General features: G+C 49.7%; 1 protein-coding gene across 4 annotated transcripts in view; it reads right to left on the bottom strand.

The window, feature by feature from the left end:
- The window catches only part of GRK5 (G protein-coupled receptor kinase 5), a 212,070-nt gene that overhangs the window by 69,889 nt on the left and 124,637 nt on the right, over positions 1-17,544 (bottom strand). The window lies entirely within an intron of this gene.

The following is a 17,544-nucleotide window of genomic DNA, read 5'->3' on the forward strand; positions in this document are numbered from 1 at the left end:
CGGGCTGGGCCCAGGAAACAGCTGGGCCCCAAGGCCAAGGAGACTGGATGGATTCAGTGTCCCATCAGGAACCAGTGATTTTAGAGCACATGTGATTCAAGTAGAGTCCACAGAAAGGTGGATGACAATGGAGTGGGGAGCAGGGAGCCTAAGACATGAACAGAGGTCACTAGTTGGGGAGTCACTGCTGTATGGATAGGGAGGGCGTAACCCCTGTGGTAGGAATCCTGCATTGTTGATAAGCTGGAGTAAATTGGCTTGAAGAAAACATGTGTCGGGGATCCCTGGGTGGCTCAGCGGTTTAGTGCCTGCCTTCAACCCAAGGTATGATTCTGGAGTCCCGGGATCGAGTCCCGCATCAGGGTCCCCGAATGGAGCCTGCTTCTCCCTCTGCCTGTGTCTCTGCCTCTCTCTCTCTCTGTGTGTCTCTCATGAATAAATAAATAAAATCTTAAAAAAAAAAAAAGAAATAAAGAAAGAAAACATGTGTTATTGGTGTCTTCAAGGGTTTGACACCTCCCAAGCATGCCCATGAGTAGGAATGCTCGTCACACTTACCTATAACACTGAACTGAATTCCAGCCATGCCTTCAGACAGAACCATTTCTTCCCAGCAGATAGTCCCTTTAGCAAGTTGACAGACAGTTGCTAAACCCCTAATGGGCACTGTGTTCTGGGCCTTGTTATGGCATCCCTTAGAGCAGACAAGGCACCACAGACTTTGTCTTTGTCCTAAGCAGCTTGCTTAGTAGTCAAGACAGGGCTAGTTATAGCCACCTAATGGTGCCCATGAAACAAAATTGCATAAAGCAGGCCTGCTGGGAATGCTTGGGAAGATGTCTCAGCATAGAGGGCACAGGTTGCTCTTGGGGTACTGGGCCCTTGTTAGGGGTGGTGCCCACAGATGAGCACACTGGAGCATGGAACGGGAGTGACCACCTTGCTGACAGCAATGCCAGCAGAGGCTGAGTGGTGGGGAAGAAGGAGAAGGTCAAAGCCAGGGAAATGGGCCAGAAGTTGGGGGGAGGGCAAGGAGAAGCTACAGTGAGGGGGTAAGTCCCCATTTGAGAAGCCAGGAGGGCCAGGAGGGCATGGCAAAGCATGGGGAAAGGTGTGTTACGACAAGAATTCAGGTCTAGGTCTGTGACCACCGCAGGAAGCCAGTGAATAGACCTTCAGGAATGGTGTAAAGTATTCAAAATTTCCTCAAAAAATTAAAAATAGAATGACCATACGATCCAGCATTACCACTTCTAGATATTTATCCAGAAGGATGGAAACCAAGATTTCAGGGAGATCTGCACTCCATGCTCACTGTGACAACACTTCACAATAGCCAAGATGTGGAAACAATCTAAATGGTCATTGACCAATAGATGGATTTTTAAAATGTGGCATATACATACAATGGAATATTATTCAGCCTTAAGAAGGAAGGAAATCCTGCCACACATGACAACATGATGGACTCCAGGTGTTAAGCGAAATAAGCCTGTCACGGAAGTGCAAATCCTTCATGATTCCGCTTCTCTAAGGTATCTAAAATATGGAAACTCTCAGAAACAAGAGTAAAATGGTAGTTGCTGAGGGCTAGGGGAAGGAAGGGGAAGTAGGGAGAGGTCGTTCAATGGGTATAAAGTTTTATTCCCACAAGATGATTAAGTTCTAGAGTTCTGCTAGAATACTGTATTGTACACTGTAAATGTTATTAAGAGGGTACATCTCATGTTAAATGTTCTTACAAGAGTTTTTTAAAAAAAGAATGGGTTAAAAAATTAAAACAGAAAGTGATAGTTGCTTGGGGATAGGAGGTGAGGCAAGAAGGGTGTTAACTCAGGGTGTCAGCAAATTCATTTACTTGGTAATGAACATAACTGCCTGGGAATACACATGCAAGCATGCGGGCACATGCATGTAGATATGCAACAAACATGTCCTGAAGGTCTAGGCACAGCCAAGTCACTTCCAGTTTTACCTTACACAGGTCAGGCATGATGCTTACCAAGTTACAAGACAAGGGCCCTGTCCTCACCACTACCACCTGGTGCTGTTGGGTGCTTTGCTGAGGGCCTCTCCTGGTCTCCCAGGCTGTTCTCCTGATAAGCCACTAACGGTACCACTACCTCAGGTCTGTTGCAAACGATCCTAGCTATAGACTAAATACAGCTCCCCAAATTCATATGCAGAAATCTAATCCCCATTGTGATAGTGTTTGGAGGCAGGGCCCTTGGGGGTGATAGGCCATGAGGGTAGAGCGTTCATGAGTGGGATTAGTGCCCTTATAAAAGCGACTCCTGAGAGCTCCTTCACCCCTTCTGCCACATGAGGACAGAGCAAGAAGATGGTTGTTTATGAACCAGAAGGCAGGTTCTCACCAGACCTCAAATCTGCCAGCACCTTGATTTTGGACTCCCAGCGTCTAGAACTGTGAGAAATACAGGTCTGTGGTTTAAAACACTCAGCCTGTGGTATTCTGTTATAGCAACCAGAATGGATTAATTTGCCCTACAGTCTTGGGCAAGTCTCTTGACCAGGGGCACGGCCGCCTCACGTCCCACATGGGCACCTTGGTGAGGCCACCGACCGGGGGCCGCCATAGATCAGCAATGCGGGAGAGCGCCTGCCGGGTCTCAGCACTTAGCGGGTCCCACGTAAGCTGTAGCCCCTGGGCCAGATCATAGCTCCTCTAGAAGATGCAAGAAACGGTGCCTTTTACTTCTCTGAAGGTTCAGAAAGAAAATGGGAGGTAGCCGCCTCGCTTGGAGCCTCCCTCTCACAGAGAAGCCACATGTCCCCACACAGCACACGGCCGAGGTTAGACTCTCACAACCCAGTCAATTCCTTCAAGACTCCTAACCCCCGGTGGACTCAGAAACAGGAATGTTATCGATAGTGAAGAGAAATAAATGCTGTCACTGTTTTCATTCTTTTCGAGTGACACGAAATGGGAACATACTTTCTTAATTAAGAGCTGTGGTATGCGGACGCTTGGAGGGCAACCAGATTTTCCCAACTGAAGGCCAGAACACAGGCGGCGAGGACAGCGTGGCTCCCCTCAGAAGGCCACAAACCCCAGCGAGCGAGGCCGCCACCCCCTCCCCCGACTGGGAGAGTTGGCGTTGGGCCCTCGCGGATGGGGAGCAAGGAGAAGTGGGCTCGGGGGGGCGGGGTGTCGCTGACTAGAACCTGCTTGGGACTGATTTCATTGTTGCCCCAGGCACTCCTTGAACAGGGGCCAATGAAAATGCACGTTCTGTCTCAGAAGTAAGAGCAAGAAAGGCGGCTTCCTGAGGAAATGGAAATGCTAACACGGCTAACACCGGAGCCCTTGGAAATGAAACCACATGTTTATTGTACATGGAGGGTGGGGGTGGGGGTCCCCAAAGCAAGTTCTGGAACCATCTTTCTACCAACTGGAGGTTTATATTAGTTTGCGTTGTTTCCTTTTTATTTTATTTAACACTGTTTTTCCAAAATAGCAGGGTTGGGTTTTTTGGTTGGGTTTTTTTTTTTTTGTTTTTTTTTTTTGGTTTTCGTTTTTTGTTTTTTTGAGGGGTGGGGAGGGGCTGATAGGTTCTGAGGCAATTTAGGAAAACAGATGTGAGGAGACTGGATTAGGCAGGGGCCATGAGCCCTTCACTTTGCTGTACTCCAGGTCTAAAACAATAAACAGAAAAGTGATTTGAAAACAGCTTTCTCTTAAAAATTCCTGCCAAAGTTGGAAAAAAACAATCGAGTGTTTGCTCTAAGGAAAAAACTCTGACGTTTGAAAGGCAAGATAGCATCACGGGTAACGGCAATTCTTCACAGCCCACCTCTTGGAAGGAGCGAGAGAGGAGAAGGGAAACATTTGGTATTTGGTTAGCAACAGCTGAGTGGCCTCCTATTGCTTCAAGAGAGATGTTTTTATGTGAAAAGAAAATGACATATGGCACATTACACAAACACACCCAAGCCAAGCCCCATCTTCCCGTGCCTTTTGTCCCCCTCATTCTGGTCTAGAGTTTTACTGAGTCTGGGAAAGAGCTGAGGGTTGAGCTGGACAGGACGCATATGCTGTCACTGCGGGGCCCTCTGGGCAATAATGGGGCCCCAGAGTCAGGCAGTAACCTCTCCCTTACCCTCAAGGCCAAGAAAAGCAAACACTTTAGATATCCCTTTGCAGTGGTAATAAAACTAAGAATTGAGTGGGTAAGGGAGGAGCGGGTGGTGTAGGTGGACCCAGGAAACAGCCAGGTAGACAGAGGCACTGCAGGCAGGAGCTGGGATGAGCCCAGCATGTTGGAAAGAGTTGAGGTGCTGAGATGGGACCCGGGTTTCTGGCCTGGCTCTGTTACCTGCCATCTCCAGATGAGAGGCCTGACCCAATGCACTCTGAGCCCCCTTCCAAACTGAAAGCCCACCACTCCACGATCGGAAGCCTTCCTTCCATGCTAGCACTAGGTGAGCATGACAACCAAGAGATCAGCACAAAGGCACCTGGTACATCAGCAGTGGTGCCTCTTAAACATGCCAGGCAAAAAGGAGACACACTGATATGTGACCTCTGGTTCTACTTCTCTAGATTTTTCAATATTGTTACAAATGAGGGGAAAGCAACTATTCTAGAAACACATCTGCAAAGCCAGAGATCAAGAAGGCCCTCAGAAGCAAAGGGGTTATAGCCACCTGATGTGACCCCCTTTTAGGGGCGGGGCCTGGGTCACAAGCAGGTGCTCAGCACTCCTGCTCACCCTGAGTGGCCTGTGATGAAACCTTCTGGAGAGCCAGGACCAAGCCTACTGTGGCCCCAGCCACTGGGACAGCTCCGTCAGTAGTGGATGCTCTCCCTTCCTGGTGACCCAGGGCCCTCCCTCACTCCACTCTGTTCACAGTCATGCTGAGGATGCTATCCTCTACAGTCACATTCTTTCTGCCAGCTTTTTTTCCTCCTTGAAAAGAAATTTCTATGCAGATACAGGCAGTTTTAGAAACTGAAATACCCAGGCCAATTGCATCAAACCTCTGGAGATGGCGTCAGTGGTTTTTTTAAAGTTCCCAGGGTGATTCCAGCTCTGTGTTCACTGTCAGGTCCAGCTCACGTTTCATCCCCAGCCTCTGGATCGGTGCCCGGCTGGAGCAGGAGCACAGGTGTGGGTGGCAACAAACAGATGATGGAACAAGAGAATGAACGAATCAATGTCATGTGGAGGCCCCGAGCTTCTAAATGGGGAGTGGAAGTCTCAGGCCCACACCCTGTCGACATTCCCCCCATGGTTAATCTGCTAGAAATGAAGGTCTCCCTGTAGCAACTAGACGAGACGATAGAGCTGTTCCTAGAGGGGCTTCAGTCCAAGGGAAATAGAAGGGCTCGGGGTGCCCAGGCCGAGGTAATGCTGACCAGGCTGTGTGCTGCACACGGTGGGGAAGCTGTGAGGGGTCCAGAGCCCCCAGAACTGAAGTGGGCCTGAATGACTTGCTGCTTTCCAGAAAGTTCAGCCAGGGCCATGGGAAGGGGGCCAAGGGGACTGGACTTTACCTCAGCTCCTCCTCTGATCCCCATATGACCTCAGACCCATCACTGTCCTGGGATCTTGGCTCCTCCTTTTTACAAAATGAGCCTGATGCATGACAGGAGCTTCAATGTCCTACCTCCCAACTTGGTACTGACCCAGAGAGACTGTGAGGAACCTGGTGGGGATGGAGATACCACCAGGCATGGGGTCTTTCTCTAAAATCAGAACTCCAAGCAGAGTACAAAACCTTCAGAGTCCTTAAGCCCTCAAAGCTGCCTTGACACCCATATCTGCACTGTGGCCAGAGCAGAAACAGAGCAAGCATGAGCTTCAAGTTAGTATTTCTGGAAGGCCCAGGAGGTACTGTCTGAGGGCCCAGAGCCCTGGCTTCCATGGGAGCCTGCTACAGTTTTGCTGTGAGGCCCTGGGGTTGTCACTCCCCATCTCTGTGCCTCGGTCTCTCTTGAGTGCTTTTCTGGTTTACCCTTGGAGAGCAGTGCCTGACCCACGCTTACGGTGAGCTGCTGTGGCCTGGGAGGCATGGGGGCTCTGAACCTTGGCATCTGGGCCATCCAGGGCCCCGGGGACTGGCTTCACCTGGAGCTATGAGCTAATGAAGCAAAAGCCACGGGAGGGCGGGGCCAGGAAGTGGCAGGGCAAGCAGGGGCCAAGGCAAACAGCAGCCTCGGTGCAGAGAGGCGGCCCTGCTTCTTCCTGGGCCATGGGCCAGGGCCCCGTGAGGCTCACAGCTGTGCTGGCCAAAGGCACTTGAGAATCGAATGCCCGGGAAGGTGGAGGCAACTGACTATCTCCTGAAAGTCCAGATGTCTCAGGATCCGAAGACCCAGCTACCACAATCCTCTCGACATGAACCCCATCAAGGACTCAGCCGACCTTAGTCTGTGCACTTCTGGGGACAAGAAGCACTTCACCTGCAAAGTGTCCAGCACTCTTTCTCAACATCGTATTAAGAGTTCATTCTTATCCTGAGGCCAGACCTGTCCTATAATATCTGCACCTTGGTCCTTATTCTTGGGATACAGAGGAAAAACGTTAGGTGATAGGTATTATCTGCTCCTGGACTCTTCTCTCAGGTAAACCTCTGGTTTCCCCCAGCTACTTCATCATGACTCCTAGAATACCAGCCACCTGACATACCCAAACTCTGTTTCCCTAAGAAACAGAGCTAAGAGGGCTTGGCCCGCCGGAACCTGATCCAGGCTTTTGGTAATTAAACGTGAAACCATGTTAACAACTCCCATCAAGCCATCTTTGCCCAAGTGAGCCCCAGACCCGAGAGGGGCTACAGAGGGGGAGATGGGCATGTTTGCGGGCACACAGATTTCACCCAATGCCTGTGTTCCAGATAAGAGGTGGAAGAGGCACATTGCTTCTGCAGAAATGAACACAGAGAAAGATGGAGTCTCAATTCAGACTTTGCTCAGCTGAGTTATATCTCAACTGTCAGGATTTTAGACTTGGATTTTTATAGCATTTGGCAGAGCCAGTTTTCAGAAAGAGATGACCTTTGGGCCAGACAGTGGCCTTCCCACTTTGCCGCCTGATGTATAGTGATAATCACAGAAACAATAAGAGCTAACGTCAATAGGGTGTTCGCTGTATACCAGGAACCTTGCTAGGTGTTTTTACATGCATGTCTTTACATGTGGGCCTCAGAACAGGGCTCTGAAAAGGATGCTATGATCAGCTTGCTTTCAGATGACAAAAAAATGAGGCATTGAGAAGGATTAGCACAAGGCCACAGAACAGTAAATGACAGACAAGATCTGAACTCAGCTCCTCCTGTTAGTAGAACAACTATTCTGGAATTTTAGCTTCTAGGGATCCATAGCAGCAGCAGGCAAGGACTTGGGACCCTGAGGGATAGATGACATCTCACCAATGGCACCATTGGGAAATCTCTTAGGGCCCATGGGGGAGGGGGCACCCTGGTAACCTGGATGACCAGCCAGTGGGCATTCCACTTCCATGGGCCATGCACACCATATCTGGGAGCTCCAGCCTCCACATAGTAAGGACGGGAAAGGCCATGACAACTCAGTGGCTGGAAATCAGCTGGATGGTTACACTCCACAGGCTGGGCCAGCACAGGAGAACTGTCTGGAATGCCCCGTCTTCCCTCCTTGCCCAGAACACCTGACTCAAGTATGCTGTCCCCTTCCCGGCTCTGAGCTCCTGCAGCTCCGAGGCCTGCAGCACACCTGTGATCACATAACCTACATGCTGTCTCATCCCCCTGGCTGCTGTCCTCCGAGTTGGCCTTGGCTCCTTGGCAGAGCTGTAAATTCTCTCTCCACTGCCATCCCCTCTGCATCCTCTATGGCGTCTGGGACCGTCTGGACACTATGAGGTCACCAATAAATATACGACTGATTAAGGCAGGAGCAGCCATGAGAAAAGTTATTCACTAGGATCCTGTTTATACTTCTTTTGTCAAAACAAATCCTTTGCTCCTTGAAGATAGAAGTCTTAAAGTCCTCCGTGTCTAGAAGTAAATGCTTGGCTTTTAATAGGGTGTTGGAACTGCATTTCATAGCACATTCCTGGGCTCGGACCTACATGGAGGCAAGTCCTTAAGCCAACAGGACAGAGGTCCAAGCAGGGCTAGACCCAACCGGGAGCAGGCAGGAGCCAGGCTCCTTGTTCTCTGCACACCCCAGCACCTAACACAGAGCCTGGCATAGGGCCCGCACACAGTAACATTTGACGAGCGAATGAATAGAACACATTAATAGAATCAGGACCTAACTCATCCGTGTGCTTGCTGTTGGCCATGTTCTAATGTACTTGTTTCCAAATTCCTCCCTGGGCTGGGTCAAGTTAATGAATGGATCTGCCCCGAAATGGAGGCCCTTTCCAGCACTGACATCGCCCCCCACCCCCTGCCCTTTGCAACGCAACAGTGCCACTGGAGCTGGAGGAAGGGCATGTCACAGAGCATGGTCCGACACCAGGCAGAAAACTTGAAGGAAAGCCAGTCTGACACCCTTCCCTTCCCAGATGGGGAAACTGAGGCCCAGGTGGGGAAAGAGTCTCATCTTATTCACCACCCCAGGGTTCGCTCAGCTGCCTCAGTTGCTCCCAGGCCCTGGAAGAGTGTGACCAGGGAGTAGAAGTCCTCTGGTAAAACTCAAAGACCCTCACCCAAGAGTCCCACCCAGGTTTGGCACAGAGACGCCCTGTCAAGGCTTTCAAAACTCCCTCTTAGGATCCGGCTTTTGGAGCGTCGCGAAGTATAGTTGTTTCTGTCAGCCTGAAGGCCTGTAATCGATGCCACACAGGTGCCTTGTATAAATCTTCAGGGGCCGTCTCTGCGTGGAGCCAAGTAGATGCTTTTAATCGTCAAGAAGAAAAAAAGCAAAATACCTCATGCGTTTTCATTTTTATCTAAGTAGAAGGGCACAATCAATTTGCCAGCATGCAGTACCCACTTCTTGCCAAAAACCACTTATTTTAAACTAAAGCTTTCTCAGCCATCCAAGTACAGAATCAAAGCATGCAGGACCCCAAAGCTCATGCTTTTCTTTTGTCCTTTCTTTCTTGTTTTAAGAGCCCTGCATATCTCTTAACTGTCTAGACCGCTCAAGCTCCGGCTCAGCCTGGAGCACAGGTCTGTTAACGCTTTTTCTCTTCCCTCTGGCTGCCAGGCTTGTAACAGACATTTTGACAAATATGTAACTGATGCTAAGCTTCATAGGTATCCTCCTCAGCTACTGAGCATAAGATAGATAACTGGGAACAGAAAAGAAGAAAAAAAAAAAGATTGGGATGATCAGAGAACACCCCTATTTCTAATTAGTCTGAAAATGTAACCCACAACGGCTGTTTGTTTTAAATTACTTCTTGCCAAAAACAATGTTCAGATGATAGAAAAATTCCACACTGGAACCTCCAATGCTTACTTATTTTTCCTTCTGAGCACCTGCATGGAAAAGAAGCTTTGTTCAGAAAAATGTAACCAGAAAAAGGGACAGGAGAACTCTCAGCAACTCCTATTCAGCATGCTGCACCAGAAAGCCTCTGAGGACTTCTTAACGGGGCCCTGGGCTCTGACAGGCCAGGCTGTAACTGCATTTTGCTCTAGCTGAGTCAGGGACAGTTAAAGCAGGCGACCAGAGCACAGCAGGAGGGAGACACAGGCCCTTCCTTGCAGACAGGGTCCACATGGGGGCCAGCAGCTGACAAACTGGACCTATGCATCATTGGAACCAAATCAGGAACGTAGGTGGTGCAGCCCAAGTGACCCACCACTAGGAGAGAATCCAGTTCCTCCCAAAGGGGACTCAGAATCAGATTTCCAATGGAAGCACAGCTCACAGACATAGTTCATGGTTGGGGTTAAGCCAATAGGATACCCTGAACCTCTGGTCCAGACCAAAACATCTGCAGAGCCCCACCCTTGAAGGGAATCCTTCTGGACCTGGCTGCCTTCTGGTGGTTGGTCACAGAAGTCTCCAGCGCCCTTATATTTGCATCCAGGAGTGGGTCTGATAAGCCAGGGCCCCCTCTCCCACCTATCCTTTAAGACTGATTTACTGAGCACCTTCTTGGTGCCCTGTGCTGTACTAGATCAAGTGACCACCAGAAATACCTACCACCCCAAGCACCCAAGAAGCCAATCTAGCTTTGGACTCTCTTCCTTGGAGCTAACCCAGAACTCCTCCAGGAGGAGAAGCAGCGAAGGGGCGAAGGGGTGAGAGGCAGAGGCAGGAACTCATTCTTAGCCACCTTTGTAACTAAGAGTGACCATGTGACCAAGATTGCAAAGGAAGGTACACAGAAATAATGGCTCCAAGTTAGTTGTGGATTATGCCCTTACAGGGAAAGGGTGTATGCCTTCTCTTTCAGCATCCCCCTTCCTATACACAGACACACCTAGAAGGTAGACACAGTGGGCTGCCTTCTGGGACCATGAGGAAGAGGGCAACACCTTAAGGACAGAAGAGACTAGAACTGAATGGCCACACAGGACTTCCATAGGAGTCCTAGACCCCTACCCAAGCATTGTTCCAGGAGAGAGAAATAAGCTTCTACCTCGTTTAAACCAGGGTTAGTCTGCATCTTTGTTACAGCAGCTGGATCTATACTTGATCAATCATGTACTAGCTGTATGACCTTTTCTGAGACACATTTTTTTGGTCCTAAGATAGAGATAACGATAAAATGACCTACTCCATAGATATGGCTCTTAGTCATAGGCGCTTAGCACAGTGCCTGGCACATGCTAGGCCCTTAGTAAATACTATCCATCCACCACTATTATAAGCAGCAGCCACTGGCTATTCCTGCCCCAATCCCCCATACACACCCCCTTCATTGCTCAACCAGGAAAGAGGCCCACCTGAGCCTTATCTATTAAATCAGGCACTGTTTCACATGCCCCTTTGCCACAAAGCAGGAGACTGATGTGTCGCTTCAAATACAACGTACCCACTCGACCTCCCCCAGCATGAACCAGGTTGCTATTAGTATGGCTCCAAGGGAGCAAAGTGAGGACTGTTTCTCTGATGGAATTAAGGCACCCTAAGTCTCAAAATGCTTGTGTTCGTTTCTAAAGATGGTGACCCGAAATGCAGAATATTTTTCCTCCCTGTAGAGCACAAGTCAGTCTTCCTCCTCTACAATATCCTGGCTAATCCACATTGAAAGAGTATTTTAGTAAGAATTATAGTTCGGATGCTGGAAGGTTCTGAAGTCAACAGCACTAGTTTTGCTGTATATTACATAAAATAAACACTCTGGTTCCAGGAACTCAAGGGAACAAACTGAGAGCCACATTTGTTTTCCCAAGATGCGTGTGTTGTGCAAACTGCCCTTGTCCTGGCCACATCAGACTTGTATGTCTCTAGGGTCCCCAAAGCACATAGGAAGGGGCAATCCCAAGCTGGCCACACCAGCACCTGGGCTGATGCTGCCTTTACTTACAAGGGCTGGGAAGGTGGGTGAGGTATGTGCATACGAGGGGCAGACATCCACACAGTCTCTGACCCCGGCTTTATGTAAGTGGCTAAACACAAGATTGTATACAGGGCAACTAAGGGCTTCCTAAGAACTGACGTTCCTTTTTTTAAATATTGACTTCCTTCTTGCAGTATCACTGCCTCTGATGGTCACAGAGCAGAGTGGGGGCAGCCTGCAGCTGGTGCCCATACTTTCAATTCTGAATTTCCCGTGAGCCTCAGCCAGTTCTGGGCAACAGCATGGGCCCCTAGTGTGGGCTCCTATCACCACTCCTCCAGGGCACTCAACACAGGTCATCTTTGAAATCTGCCTGGGTAAGATTGCTTGATTACTTCCCTCCCCACCTTCTGCCTGGAAATGGAGCACAAGCCCTGCTCTGTCAGATTCGCAGCTATGCTCCCCAGAGTAAGGCCTGGCGCAAGGCAGGTTCTCAGAAATAGAAGATTGAATGAATGGTGACCAGGGCTTGCTGAATACGGGGATGATTTTGATCATGACGAAGATAAGGCCTCCCCATCTAGGCAGTCAGAGAGTAAGTAGCAAAGGCCATCCACTGACAAATGTGTGTGGCCATCTGCTCACATTCACCCACCCGGGCACCGGAACACTCATACTGTAGTAAGTGCACATGGATTTGGCAGCTATTAGGAGTTGAATGCTTTAAAACTCCATTCTCTCACTTAATGCTACCCCACAGGGTGGAGAGTACTTCCTTCTGACACAGCCAGTCTAAGGGACTTGCCCAAGGTCATAAAGTAGCAGTGGAGAGGCTCACCCTTGGGAATCAGAGGGAGGGCAGCAACTTGCTCTTCTCTTAAGAAGAAGCCACCATTTCCCACCAGAGAAGCAGGGGAGCTGCAGGCTCAGAAATATTCAGGGCCTCTCCCTGGGAGGAGAGGAGACTCAGGGTGACACGGGGCCTGGGAACAGTGCATGACCCCCGAGCAAAGGGCTCTGGGCCAGGTGCAGAGGAAGTTAGGGATGGGAGATGCAGGGAGGATGACTATCCTTGTCACTAGGGGGCTGCAACCACTTCAAGTACTTCAGAGGGAACTATAAGAGGCAGATCTTCCCTTTCCTTCAGGCTGGGGTCTAAACTCTGTACCAATCACCTTTGGAGCCCACCAGGGGCCTAGGTGAGCTGAGCTAGGGGACAGACCCCAGAGGGGCTAAAGACAGGCTCTGCACTCCCCAGACAGATGGGCTCTTCTTTGGGGGAGGGCCGGGTACTGTGGCCTCCACAGAGGAAATGTGAGAAATAGGAAGTTCCACCAAAAAAGCAGCCTCCCCAGCCTCAACAGCCCCCTCCAATCTCAACAGCCTCTCCTAGCTGCCCTAGCCTCTCCCAATCATTTCCAGCTGCCCCAGCTTCTCCAGCTGCCCCAGCCTCAACAGCCTCCCTCAGCATCCCTGCTGATACCTTCTGCAATGCTGCCTAGAACCTGTAACTGCTCTGGACTTGGTGTGTGAACCTAAACCTCTGACCTGGGAACACCATCCTCGTTCCAGAAACAAAGACACTGCAGAAATTTAAATCTTCTAAACCCAGCAGTGAGGACTCCCTTCACCAGCTGAATGCAGCGTGTGAGTCTGAGAGAGGGGGGCAGACACGAAGTGAGGAAGGCAAGAGAATTTATGGCAAGGGCCTGCACACATAATGCTGTCCTAACACAGTCCATCTTGACAGAAGGACCAGCCTCCCCAGCAGCAGGGCCACAGCAGCAGGGGCTGGCCACCACGTGCAGCCACCCGGCTCTGCAGATGTCTCTCTGCTGAAGGAGAGCTCCATGGGTCCTCAGCAATACTTCTGCCTGCCTTTGCCCCTCCCTGTTCACCTGGAATTCCATTCCCTTCCACATTAAAGACCCACAGGCCCTCCTATCTCATTGGCTGAATTGACCAACAGCAACCTTGCTAGTCCAAGCAGGAACCAGAGGGTCGGTCCCCTCTTACCACAGCCATGGAGAGAAAGTGGCTCCCAGGAAACAGCCACAGCTCATCTGAATGACTGGGGTGGACTGCATATGGGGTTGCCTGAAATGGGCCAGAATCTCCCTAAGTACACATGCTACCCAAGTCCAGCAGATGCATGCACACACACACCTCCTCCAGCAAAACTTCTAGGTTTGTCCCAGCCCCATTTCCAGGCTCCTGCACACTCCAAAATGACTTCCTTGATGTGTAGTAGCAGCTGTCTCCTACTGTGCTCTGAGGGGCCCAAAACAATGAAAGAGGCTCAGAGTGTATTATGGGCTGAATTGTGCCTCTCCCTCCTGCCTCAAATTCCCATGTTGAAGTCCTAACCCTCAATGCGACTGTATTTAGAGACAGACCTTTATGGAAATGATAAAGGTTAAACTCGGTCATAAGGGTGGGCCCCTAATTGGAGGGCTGGTGTCCTTATAAGAGATAAAGAGACACAAGAGATTGCTCTCTCCCTCTCTGCGTGCACAGAGCAAAGGCCCTATGAGGACACAAGAAGGCAGCCATCTACAAGCCAGGAAAAGAGTTCTCACCAGAAACCCATCCTGTCAGTACCCTGACCTCAGACTCCAGCTTCCAGAACTGCGAAAAAATAAATTCTGTTGTCTAAGCCAGTGAGCCCATGTCATTTTGTTCTGGCAGCCTGAACTGGCTAATATCGGGGGAATGATCAAAGAGCAAGGTCTGAGGCTCCATCCCACCATTTGCAAGCTCAGTGATCTGTGACAAATCACTTGGCCTCAGTTTCCTGGGCTGTGAAATGGGGCTACTAACCCTCTGCCCTGCCTGCCTCCCTGAGAGGCCTGGGGAGGCCCTGGGAGAAGGTGGCCAGACTGCAGGGTGGGGGGGCTGGGGTGTGAGATGAACATGAGCTCAATCCTGGCCCCACCACTCACCATCCAGGGGACTCCAGACAAATCACATGACCAGAGCAGCTTCTAGCAGCAGAGCATTTGCTATATACGAGGTATAAACTGTTTCCTCAGCTGAGCACTGGGAATGAGAATCCTGCTGTTCATGGGGGAGACAGCCACATGCTACTGTGGGCACAGCGTCCAAGCCAGGGCCAGCCATGTCTTCTGGGCAGCCTCCCCGAATGCTGCCTTCCAGCCCTCACCACTGCTGGCCCTGGACACTGGCTGGTGCTCCAGGAACTGGGGAAAGCTGGCCCTTTGCTCCTGCCCACTGCACAATGGGGACATCAGCTGGGACCTTGGAAACAAGGGGCCAAACCATTCCAGGCCATCTGTGGCACTGTCCAAGGCTCACATACTTTCCGCACTGAAGCCTCTCCCCTTGGGGTGTCACTGACGCAGCCACCCTAAGAGGACAAGAATCTGCTCAACAGACACCACCCAGCCTGGCTCAGGAGGCTGCCTCAACACCTGCCCAAAATCCAGTCTCTATGGGGCCAAGGCATATGAGTCAAGAAGCATCCCCCCTCACCTCCCACCCCCACCCTCATTGATGGTTGTGGCTACTAAGGACAGAAAGCCCTGATACGTTACATGGTCTCGACAGCAGGGAGGGAGCTGAGGGGTGGGGAGGGACCCCAGGGTCCCTTACTTGCATGGAAAGAAACACATGCAGAGCTGTAAATGGTGGAGGCCGGCAGAGGGGTGCTGAGTTGGAGCTGGTATTGCTAACACTGAAATTCCAGGCAGAACGTCCCTGGCCCCTGGACACAGGTTTCTGGAGGACCGCCCAGAACAATGCACCAGAATGGGACATTCCCTGCCAGGCCTGGAGGGAACCCCCCTCCTCGTTACTGGCCCTTGCCCTCACAACATCTCCCTGACCCCAGGCACCACCTAGCACAGCAGGATACTCCCACATGGGTGCCCCAGCCTCCATCTCCCAAGGCACAGATCTGCAGACACGACACAGGTCCCTCTAGAGGCATTTCCTCATTGTGCTTAGATGGTCTCAGACTTTAGGGAATTTGCCAAGAGAAAGGCAACAGCTTCCAAATGTAGAGGAAGGCCACAGCCTACCCTGTCTCCCACTTGTTGCTTTATCTTTGCAGCATAAACAAGCTTCGCCTACATTTCTGGTTAAATTGGTCAAACCCTATTCCTCAGCCAGCCCTGCTCTGTCATTTAAAAGGAAAAAAAACACCACTTACAGATCACTTTCATTACCTTGGATAGGGCAAAGCGTTTGGCATCACTTCACTCCGCCTGGGCTCTATGCTCTGGTTGGCCCCCACCCCTTTCACACCCCACTGGTTATTAAGAATTTTCCCTTCCCTGGCCAGGCCTCACCCACATGCTGTTCTTTCGTGGGTGTGGAAGCTCCTTGTCCTGGGGCTGGGTCTTTGTTGACAATGCCACAGGGGTATCATGAGACAGCCCAGAACTCGTAGGCTTGCAAAAGGGAGGGCTGGCAGTACAAATTTCAGTAAAGCAAAGCCTTTTTTCCCTTTTGTCAGTTTTGAGAAGCGTTTTTACATGAGAAGACAAATCCTCCCATTGACTGTGTTGAAAACTCGAAACAAAAGGGCTCAGTGGTGGCTTAGGCTAAGCCTTGGCACACAGAAGGCTGTAGTTCTGTTTTGCTGTTTGTTTATTTTCGATAGTTCTCTCTATTCTAGGCTATTCCTTGTTGATGGTTCTGGGGCACAAATGGAAGTAAGTCTGGGGTTAAAGGAAAGAGAAGGAGCTGGAAGAGCCCAAAGACTCTTGGAAGTTGGATCTAGGCAATGCTAGGAGGAGACATGCGAGCACGGGGGGTGCTCTGACAGGGCATCAGGCCAACTGGACCCTAGCTAGGCCAACCTTGGAAATCAAACAGAATCCCAGACATCAAGAAGGCATGAAGCACAAAGGTGGTCTAAAATCCAAGGACCTGGAGCTCCAAACTTGGGCATTGACAGCAGTAGAAGGAACAGAGCAGCAACCAGTGGAAGGGCTTCCCAGCCCTACTGTGGTTCCTATAGGACAGAAATCATCCTTAGCAGAGCCATTCTGGGCCAGATATACAGACATGACTAGGTTCCCTGGAGAACTTTTTAAAATTATAAAATTCTGGGCCCAGAGACTCTGATTCTGTAAAACCTTAGTACTATTTCTTAAAAACTTTAAGTTGATTCTGCCGTTAGGCTCTGCTCTAGGCTCCCTGATGAAACCACTAATTTTCCATCTAACCGAGGAAGAGGGTACGTAGGGAATGGAATTGTCATTATGTCTTTTTTGAGATCCCTTCTGTCTTGTCTCAGAATTTGTTTTGCCAACAAATGTTACAATGCCATACTCTGCCTGACAGAATTTGCTCTCCTCTATGTCCTTTATGGTCTGAATACGGCATTTACTCTCGCTGGTCCCGTGTTCCATAGAGCTGGGTTGTAATACCCCTGTCGTTCAGTAGGTGTCGCTGTAACACAGGGCAGCCACAACCCAGTCCTGAAATTCTTCATGTCCACATTCTGGCCTGCATGACACTTAGCACCTTTCTTCAACAGTCCTCTAGATTTAAAAGTTTCTATCTTGAATTATCTTAGAACAAAGAATAACTATACACCGGCACTTGTTTCTCAGAACTCAGGAAACGCTATTTCACAAGGATTGTCTCATTGTCTCTCTTCTTTTGTCCCCTTCCCTACAATGATGGATCTCAAACTTAATGGACTCAGGACATCTTCACACTTCTAGAAATTATCGAGCCCCCTCCCCACCACCACCCACCACCAACTGCTTTTGTTTATGTGGATTCTATCAATATTTCCTTATTAGAAAATAAAATTGAGAAAAATCTGAAACACAGGAATATACAAGCATATATTGTTAATTGGCAGAGTGATGATGTCATCATGTGTCACACAGGCATGAAAACTCTACACTTGTGAGAGAAGATGAGTGAAAAGGGAGAACATCATTATGGATTATTATGTATCATTATGAAAACAGTTTTGACCTTGCTAAAAGAGTCTCAGGGCTATGTCTGTTCTTAACAAATCTGAGGTTAATCAACATCTTTACTTTCCTTCTGAAGAAGACAGAAGGAGCTTCAGATGTTTTAATTCTGATTATTACACCTTCATTTTTAAGTTTTCTTCCTTTTTTAGAATCTGCTTTGCCATTTTTTA

Source organism: Canis aureus, chromosome 29 (assembly GCF_053574225.1).
Source record: "Canis aureus isolate CA01 chromosome 29, VMU_Caureus_v.1.0, whole genome shotgun sequence".
NCBI lineage: Eukaryota > Metazoa > Chordata > Mammalia > Carnivora > Canidae > Canis > Canis aureus.